We start from the raw sequence: 10697 nt of genomic DNA, 5'->3' as shown, positions 1-10697 counted from the left end.
CAAAGTCAGTGATGAATGATACCTTTGAGATGTCATCCTTATGCATCTTGATCTGATTGTATCCACTGAACCCATCCATGAAACTCAGCATCTCGTAACCAGCGGTCACATCTATCAATGTATCTATCCTTAGCAACGGGAAATAATCCTTTGGGCATGCATCATTCAGATCAGTGAAGTCCACACACATTCTCCACTTTACATTAGCCTTCTTTACCATTACAGGATTTGCCAACCACTCCGGAAACTGTATCTCTTCAATGAAGCCAGCTTCTAAGAGCTTCTCTACTTCTTTCTTAATAGCTTCCTGCCTCTCTGGAGCAAAACTTCTTTTCTTTTTTTCACAATCTTCTGATTTGGATCTACGTTTAGCTTATGAGTAATCAGTTCCAGGTCTATTCCAGGCATATCAGCTGCTGACCATACAAATACATCACTATTATCTTGTAAAAACTTCACCAACTTCCCTCTTAGAGGCTCCTCTAGCGACGCTCCAATGAAAGTTACTTTCTCAGGATCCTCGGGAGCCAAAGGAATCGGAACCAAGTTTTCTCATGGCTTCCTTTTTTTCTCATCATTCTCACGGATATCCAGATCTTCAATAGGTAGAACTTGTCCCCCAACTCATCAGCCCTAAGGAAGGCCATATAACAACTTTTTTCCATCTTTTGATATTCTCTCTCTTCTCCAATCCCATTCCGGGTGGGAAACTTCATCACTGCATGGTAAGAAGAAGGGACTACCTTGAAAGCATGTATTCCCGTTCTTCCCATGAATCCATTGTAAATTGATCCAGCCTTTACCACTACGAAGTCTAACATCTGTGTTGCTTGTCTTGGTTCTTGTTCTATGGTCATTGGTAACTTAATTATCCCTTCTATGGGGCATTCCACTCCAACAAATCCATATATCGGCATATCAGTTGGGGTTAATTGAGAATCATTGTAACCCATCCTTATAAAGGTATTATGAAGCAAAATATCCACCGAGGCACCATTGTCTACAGGGACCCTCTTCACTGGGTTGTTCCCTATTGTCGGTGTTATGACTAGAGGATCGTCGTGTGGAAATTTAACACCCTCCAAATCAAAATCATCGAACGTCATTGTGACTCCTGTCCTAGCCCTCTTCGGGGCTTCCCCGACAATATGCATAACTTCTCTAGTATAGGATTTCCTCCAGTTTCTGGATGAGCCCGCAACAGTTGGTCCTCCAAAGATTGAATTTATCACCTGTCCATTGGGCTGGGGATTTTGCCCCTGAACGTCTTGATCCCTCATATGATCATCGAAATTCTTTCTTCCATTGTTATTCCTATCTCCTCCATCTCCAGTATACTTGCTCAACCTTCCTTTTTGAATGAGGAACTCTATTTCATCCTTCAATTATCTACACTCATCAGTGTCATGCCTTGTGAAATCTGCAATATTTGCTCTTATCTAGCTTTGTAGTATTGGTCTTCAGAGGCTTAGTCCAACGAACATCTCTATCCTTCTCAATTTCCATCAAGATCTGACTTCTAGGAGCGTTCAACTTAGCATATTCAATGAACTTTTGTCCAAGTCCTCCCTTCTTCGGGGTTGAATTATTGCTTTGCTCTCTTCTAGGATACATGTCCTTAGCAATATATTACAGATCAGTTTTTCGCTTCTTTCCACCAGCGGGCTCGTTATTTACTACCGTCTTCCTCATGCTCTCCTCCACTTTGATGTACTTCCCGGCCCTATCTTGGAGCTGCAGCATGCTTTCAGGGGGCGCTTGGCTAATGACATCTTGAAGAACTCGCCCCTAGTTCCTTGCTGTAATGCTATCATGGCTACCTTATCATCAAGGTCTGGGACTTTCAAAGTCTCTTTATTGAAACGGTTCAGATATTCTCTCAAGGACTCTTTTTCTCTCTGCATAATGCTCATGAGGGATGCTGAACTCTTCTCATGCACTCTTCCACCGATGAACTGCTTAATAAAAGCTTTACTTAAGTCTCTAAAAGACCCAATTGAATTTGGAGGCAAACAGCTGTACTACCTTTGAGCCATTCCCGATAGGGTTTGAGGAAAGGCCCGACACTTAATAGCGTCGTTCACGGGTTGTAGCAACAGTGCATTAGAGAACGTCCTGACGTGATTAGCGGGATCTCCAGTGCCATCATAAGCTTTGATGGTAGGCATCTTAAACTTTCTTGAGATATGGGTATTCATTATCTCTTCAGTGAATGGTGGAGTGGGATCATCTGGATCTCCTAGGGGCAAAAAATCACTTGGATCAGCCCTTAGGACAACAGTCCTTCTTTGCAGCGGACCATCCAGGTCTATGATTGGAGAATTTCTCCTCCTTGGAGGTAGTAGGGGTCTTGGGGTCAAGTGTGCCTCCAGATCACGCTTCAGCCTTTGGATCTCAGCCTTGTAAGCCCTAATTCTCTCCTGCACTTCTTAGGGATTCGTCCCCGGGTTCTCCTAGGATGCTGATTACCATCAGGCATCGGATATTTACCAGCACGCCTCCTTCTTGGAGCCACATCACCATCCGAAGATTCGGAATCTCTCTCAGTATAAGGCCCGGAGAATTCTTGATCCTTCGGAATAGGAGCCAAACCGTGTATGTAGGGGGCGTCTGCCCTTGCGCTTCACTCCGATTTGCATGTCCACTTCCTCCAACCTCGGGGTACAGGGGCATCCCATAAGGGGGGTTAGTGGTCACAATAGTGGAATAGTCATACCCAACGGGTCGAGGATTTACAAGTGCATATAGCTGCTGAAATTGGAAATTTGTCCCTTGAGGAGCCGGGGGATTCGTCCCTTGTAGAGCCGGGGGATTCATCCCTTGTAGAGCTGGGGATTCATCCCTTGTGGCTGAGGCCCGGTTGCCCCTATCAGGGTTCCTCCTTGGGTAGAGGCGTAGGATGAGTGTGGGGGTATCTCCACCGTCGATGAAATTGTTTGAGTTGTTGCAGCTGGTGTTCCTTTAGGGGCGCTGTTTCCAATCCGTGTTCTCGCCATGGTTGTTGTTAAGTTTCCCACAGACGGCGCCAAATGTTATGGATAGAAAACTAAGGCGTATTAACTGCTGTATTTACTACTAGGGTTCGTGAGCTTCGAGACTCGATTTGACTGCCCTTGTATCTCGTGACTCGATCTGCCTTAACAAGATGCCTACGTACCTTGCTGATTGCCAAGGATCAAGTAAAAAAATGTAGTTCTGATTTGTGGAGTGAGACCCCTTATATAGATGTTGGGAGCCCTTGAATTGGACTAGAGTTGGGAGACTTGGTGGGAAAGTCTCTGAATTAGAACGGACTTTGGAGTCCTAGGAAGTAGGATACTGATTCCTTATCCTATGAGATGTCTTGGAGGCCAATCTCCAAGGAATTGTGTCTTCATTTGGACTTTATTAATCAGCTGATTTATCCCTTACTAATTAATTACGAAATTAATTAATATTCGGGGCTTTGGGCCCTTTCTAATGGGCTTAACTGTCAGCCCAATTCTGGTATAATTAATGCGATATTAATTACGCAATCAGAGTTTATTTTACTCCTTATCAAAATCAAATTTAACCAGTTCTTCAATTAAAAAAAATAAAACTTTTAATGAAATCGTAAAAATTGGGTTTGGTAAAAAAATATTTGAGACGATTCGCTTAGACATCTTTCGGTTCGAATTTTTTTGTTACATACATTTTTAAGACGAGAAAATGTTATGTCTTTTGCTTGCAAGCTAGAGTAAATTAAAAACGACTTGATTTTCGAACAAATTCCAAATTTGATTTACCATAAATAGTCACATTAAATTAGGGAAATTACGAAATTGTTGGATACCTTTATAAAATACATGTTTTATATATATATAATGTTTTAGTCGATCTATTAGTTTTTAATTTTTAAGTTTCAAAAAAACTAATTTTTATATGTTAGGGATGACATGATTTTGAAATCTTTCTATAACGATCTTCGGTTAAGGTTTTAATTTTTAATTATTGGAGAGTGATATTATCAGCCTTATACTTTTTGTGGTTAATTTATTTACGGAGACGTATGATATTATCGGTTATGTGTATTCATATTTAGTAGGGAAAGCTCGATGAACAAGCTGAAGTAGTACGTGTGTATATTTGAATATAATGGAAGATCTCTGGGTGCTCACATCCATTATCCTGAATTTCTTAAATATTGCTTATGTTGTTAATTTCTCGCTCCTCCAGTTGTTTATAAAACTTAAGTCAATATTAAACTCTATACATTCCTAATTGAGGAACTTTTGTCTTCCAGGTAAACACTCAATATTAATTCTTGACCTATACAAATTCATTAGAGGTGTATATACACGCCATGCCAGTGTTCTTCAGTTGCATAAAAGCAAATCATTAGTGGATGGATGAGGTCCTGGAAGGGTTAACGGGCTAAACCTCACTCATTCGCAGATATGCATGATAGTAAAATTGGTTTATGTTTAAGTCAATGTCTTTTTATTTCACAAAAGAGGCTCCTTCATGTCACATGCTACAAGTACTGGTTTTGTATCTTGTTGTAGCTATGGGCCCAATAAGGCCCAACAAATGAAAGCCTATTAAGTTTTTTGACCACTAGGCCGAAGGCCCACTCCGCAACTAAGGCCGAAACCCAATACTTCACTCCACCATTTAAGATCTACAGGGAATCATAACGTCTCCCCTTTAAACGTCTCAACGGTCGGACGCATTACATGCATAACAGACGAATCATTTATGTCAGGACCGGGTATAAATACCCCATGAAAAGTAAGGAACAGAGGACTTTTGGCACCTATTCTCTCTATTCTCACTACTTTCTTGTATTTCCAAACCCACCTTACTTCCAGATTACTGATTCTCACACCGAAGGTGAATCAGGGGGACAATCCCTCACATTCTCTTCCTTTTCAGGTCATAATCGAAGGTTGTTCTTGTTAGACCGAAGGCTGTTCTTGCCTAGCGAAGGAATTTGGGCATAAAAATTTTCTAGCAATGATTGTAGTCTGGTTGATGATCTAACTAGTGATTTAGTTTTATTTTAGTGTTTGCTCATTTTGGATCTCATGCCATTTCATAGGCTCTTGCTTCAAGCCATACAATGATTTCACTAGTCTACAGACTAGCCTGTCTTGTCTAGGGACAACGAACCATTCAGGTTGTTCCATATAGATTTCATCATCTATATCTCCATTTAGGAAAGCTTTTTTCACATCCATTTGATGTACTGCTAAATTTCACATTGCAGCGATAGCAAATATCATCCTAATAGACGTTATTATTGTTACCGGAGAATATGTGTCAAAGTATTCAAGACCTTTCAGTTGCTTATATCCTGTAATTACAAGTCTTGCCTTGTACTTGTCGATAGTACCATCAGTTTTCAACTTCTTCTTAAAAACCCACTTGCTGCCTAACAGTTTACAACCATTTGGCAAATTAACTAATTCCCAAGTATGATTCTGTAGAATTGAATCGAATTCATTTTTAATGTCCTCTTTCCACATGGGGCCATCGGGTGAGGTAAACGCTTCCTTGTAGGTTTTCAGGTCACCTTCCTCGAGCAAATAGGTCATAAAGTCATACCCATAGGATTTCTCCGTACATTATATTTTTCTCATTCTCAGTACCCCACCTTCTCGTCCTCACTTTCTCCACTCTCATTATTGTCATCTATAGACTCATGAGCTCGTTTAGACGTTGTAGGAGGTTCATTTCCAGGATTACAAGGAAACGTCGTCTCAAAGAATGAGGCATTCCTAGATTCCATAATCGTATTCTTCTGAATGTCAGGAATCTTGGAAACATACACGAGAAACCGATATGCAATGCTATGTGGTGGATATCCGATGAAGATACAATCCACAGTCTTTGGACCAATCTTCACCTTCTTAGGTGGAGGGATCAGTACCTTTGCCAGGCGCCCCCACACTTTCAGATGTTAGTAACTTGGTTTCCTTTTCTTCCATATTTGATATGGATTTACATCCTTATTCTTGCGCATAGTAATATTTAAAATATTATTCGCGCTTAAGATGGCTTCCCCCACATCGACTGCGGAAGTCCAGAGCTTAGCAACATCATATTCATCATCTCTTTGAGAGTGCGATTCTTCCTCTCAGCCACTCCATTTGACTGAGGGGAGTATGGTGCAATGACCTCATGGATTATACCATGTTGTGAACAGAATTCCCTAAAGGGTTCAACATATTCACTTCCACAATCATTTCGTATCGTTTTGATTTTCTCAGTTTGTTGTTTCTCAACTTCTTCCTTATAGATTTTAAATTTATCTATAGCTTCGTCTTTGTTTTTCAGCAAATATACATAGCGGTATTTTGTACAATAATCTATGAATGTAATAAAATACTTGTTTCCTCCTCTTATTGGAGTGAATCTTAAATCACATATATCGCTATGTATTAGGTCTAGCACTTTGGTGTTTCTTTCCACACGTTTAAATGATGATCTCGTTAATTTTGCCTCAACACAAGTCAGAAACTTATATTTTGAATCAATTGCTAATTTTAGTATGTATTCTTTTACACTTAACCTTCGTAGAGTGTCATAATTAATATGTCCTAATCTAGCATGCCATAAATTAGGAGACTCAAGCAAGTAAGCAGAAAAATTCTTTATTTCATTATCGTCCTTAATGGACATAACATTGAGCTTAAAAATCCCATCGTTACATAGCCCTTGCCTACAAACATACCACTCTTAGAGAAAATAACTTTATCTGACTTAATTATAATACGAAATCCGTGCTTATACAACAAAGAACCAGACACAAGGTTCTTGCAAATATCAGCGACATACAGTACATTCTTCAAAGTCAGATTCTTCCCATAGGTCATCTTCATAATCACCGTGCCTTCACCTTTAATGGTAGAAGTCACTGAATTCCCCATATAAAGCTTCTCACCAGCGTCGAAAGCTTTGGGGCTAGAGAAAATCGCCATGTATGAGCAAATATGCCTAGTAGCACCAGTATCAATCCACCACTCATGCGGATTAGAGCCAACCAGGTTCACTTCAAAGACCGTAACACAGAGGTCTATGTCACCCATTTCCCTGGAGATATGATCGACCATATTTTGCTTCTTTCTTCTTATTGGCCTTTTTGGGTTTCTTGCAGTCAGAAGACCTATGACCCACTTGAAAGGAATATGACCTAAGTCCAATCAGGTATTAGGATTTAGGAATAACCTTTTATGTAATATATTTTGATTCCATTGATATTAATAAAAGACTTGTTTTATTTTTATTACGGGCTTTATCTATTTAATTGTTTAAATAAGATATACCATAGTGTAGAGTAAAGCTTTTTATGGATTATGATGAGATCATAATAGTGAGACCTAAAAGATGATAACTCTAAACTTAAATAGTTCCTGTTCGTAGGATTACTAACTGGTAATAATAATCCGCAAAGATCGGTACATACTATACTTGCTTCATTATGAAGGATGTCTGTTCTCATAGACATTTGTGTGGTGATACTATAGCTAGTGTGTGGCAACATTTTTGATTTATCTATTACTGACTGGTGCTCCTCCTAATGATGTAGCCTGCAAAGAAAACATACGAAGGCCTCTTGAAGGATCCAGAAAATACGACAGCACTATCACATATACAGGTATTAACACTTGAGCTTCCTGTGGAGAACAATATTTAGAAAACTTGTTCAGTTATAAAGTTATGATGTTTGATGTTTGGTGTTTGGTGTCCAGTTCATTCATTTTTTAAGAAGAACTGAAGGAGTCGAAGCTGCTCGTAGATACTTCTTAGCTGTGCGAAATTCTCCCACTTGTACTTACCAAGTTTATGTTGCGTATGCTATGGTGGCATTTTGTCTTGACAAGGATGCCAAGGTGAGCTGAATACTGATAAATTTGTTATCATACTAGATAATGTTACAGTCTTAGCCTCTTAGGACAGTGACTAGAGAAGTGTTTGCATCTAGTCATTCATGAACGAACATAAGAATGCTGAGTGAAGTTAGTATATGTTTATTAAATTTTGAACTTAATAGTTGATAATTAAGAGAACCTTAATTATCAACTATTAAGTTTTTTCTTAACCTTTTGGTTTACTGAAGGTAACCTCCTTCAGTTCCCTGGGTGTGCTTGCTTGCCCAATGTATTTCTGTGTACTGTAGTTTCATATCCATTTTAAGTAGAGAAAATTTATAGAGTAGCTCAATACAGTAATACACTTTAGCTACTCCTTTGGATTAACCTCGAGAAGTCTCTTGAGCTACTCCTTTAGATTAGTGTCCAGAAGTTTGGTCGGTATAATTACCCTTACCATTGCTTAATTTCAATGCAGGTTGCACACAATGTTTTTGAATTAGGACTAAAACACTATATGCAGGAGCCTGGATATATTCTCGAGTGAGTTGCCCCGATATTTATACATGATGCTTAGTAATGTTGTGATTTAGATTGTACTTGCAATAATATTGTATTGTATTGAATTAGAGTTGACACACATAACAACATAGCAGACCCACTCATAAAGCTACTTTATGAAAGTCACTTTGATCGTCATAAAGAGAAGATGGGTATTAGATACCAGAGTGATTGGCTTTAGTACAAGTGGGAGATTGAAAGGAATATGTCCTAAGTCCAATCAGGTATTAGGAATTAGGAATAACCTTTTATATAATCTGTTTTGATTCCATTGATATTAATAAAAGACTTGTTTTGTTTTTATTACGGGCTTTATCTATTTAAGTGTTTAAATAAGATATACCATAGTTTAGAGTAAAGCTTTTTATGGATTATGATGAGATCATAATAGTGAGACCTAAAAGATGATAACTCTAAACTTAAATAGTTCCTGGTCGTAGGATTACTAACTGGTAATTAATAATCCGCAAAGATCGGTACATACTATACTTGCTTCATTATGAAGGATGTCTGTTCTCATAGACATTTGTGTGGTGACACTATAGCTAGTATGTAGGTGCTTATTATAGAATAAGTTCACTGAACATGACTCGCACAGCTGAACAACTGATGGAGTTCACTCACGTGTCAGCAGTTGTTCACATAGTGATAGTTGTACAAGTATCCTTAGACTTGAGGTCATCATAGTCATCTTGTGTACACTGAACTATGCTTTGGTTTAGTTCTTAGTCTCCAGGGACAATTATTAGGGCTCTACTGGGTATAGGAATTTGTACACGAAGATAGTGTATGATCAATAAAGGATCTACCCCTTCCAGTGAAGGAAGCGAATGTTCAAGGCTGATCCACTTATGCTAGTTCAGGAATCTCTGGCTAGAGTGAATGAAATTAGAAAGGAGTTTCTAATTTGCATAGAACTACGCATAGTAAATGGTAAGCAAGTGATTGAATTAGATAGGCTTGACACGAGATCCATGCCTTGTATTTAATCGGGACATTGTAGGGTAGAAGGAGTTTATTTTACGGTAACTATTCACTGAATAGGTTCTTGGTATTCTAAGCAGTGAATTCGTATTATCCGGATAGTCACGATATGCTGAGAAGTATCCCTCACGATGTAGAATAAATATGATTAATTAATTAATCATATTTAATAAATTAGAGAATTTATATAAATAATGATAAAATAGTTTTATTATTATTTATTTCTACTACCGGCTTAATATTGAACCTACAAGGTCACACCATAAAAAGAAAATAATTTAATGGTGGAGAAATTAATTAATAATGGCTTATAATTATTTATTTGTGAATAAATAATTAATTGGCAAATTTAATAATTGATTAAATGATATTTAATTGATTATAATTTAATTAAGAAAAGTTCTTAATATTATTAATTAAGAATTTAATTTTTGGAAATTAAATTAAGAGAGAGAATTATTTCTAAAGTGTTTAGAAAAAGGATTAATAATTGAAAGGTATTTTAATTATTAATGAGAATAATAAATGGGATAATAATAATATTTATGGGAAAATTTCAGTTGAAAATTTTGCCTATAAATATACTATTATAAACCCTATTTTCTATTCTAACCCAAAACCCAAAAGTTTTAGAAAAACCCAATTCTCTTCACCTCCTCCTCCACCTTAACGTCGTTTTCTTGGTGGATACCGGTGGAGTGCTTCACGTTTGAGGAGCAGCTGCTAAGGATCTCCGATCGTTGCTTTTGGATCGCATATTAAAGGTTAGTAATCGATCCATATGTTTTTACCACGATTTATATGCTTTTATTTGGATTTTATATGTGTAAAAGTGTTTTACCATGCCTCCGCTGTGATTAAAATCCAACATTGGTATCAGACCCAGGTTGTATGCATATAGATCTGTGGTAAAAATTTCAGAATTTTATGTTCTTGTATGAATTAATTATGATTTTTACAAGTTATATCATGGATTAATTATGAATGATGAGAAATCGTTTCTCAGAATAATTTTGAATGTTGATCTGGGTTCTACAAGTGTTGTAGATCGTCTGAGTATTTTTTTCATAATTTTATGATGTATAGATTTTTTATTATGAATTTTTGAAGTTCTTGTAATTAAATTCGTAATTAAATAATCATATATATATATATAAATTGTAAGTATGTATATATATTTGTTTATCTGCATCTGTTGTATTGTCTGTTGGCTGCATATTAAAGAGAAAAGCAAAGCAGAGAACAGTTAATGTCAGGCGCGGAAATCCGTGCGACAAGAAAAGAGAAAACGGTGCGTGCAGCGCAGGCAGAAAAAAG

General features: G+C 37.6%; 1 long non-coding RNA gene across 1 annotated transcript; it reads left to right on the top strand.

Annotated features, from left to right (window-relative positions):
• Window positions 1-7545: 7545 nt before the first annotated feature.
• LOC141696847 (uncharacterized) lies at window positions 7546-8384 on the top strand. Its single transcript, XR_012564510.1, has 3 exons — window positions 7546-7621; window positions 7716-7856; window positions 8314-8384. It is a non-coding gene; the product is annotated as an uncharacterized LOC141696847 (long non-coding RNA).
• The last annotated feature ends 2313 nt before the right edge of the window (window positions 8385-10697 follow it).

Source organism: Apium graveolens, chromosome 11 (genome assembly GCF_009905375.1).
Source record: "Apium graveolens cultivar Ventura chromosome 11, ASM990537v1, whole genome shotgun sequence".
NCBI lineage: Eukaryota > Viridiplantae > Streptophyta > Magnoliopsida > Apiales > Apiaceae > Apium > Apium graveolens.
The sequence above is the reverse complement of the archived record's forward strand: the minus strand, read 5'-3'. Positions and strand labels throughout refer to the sequence as shown.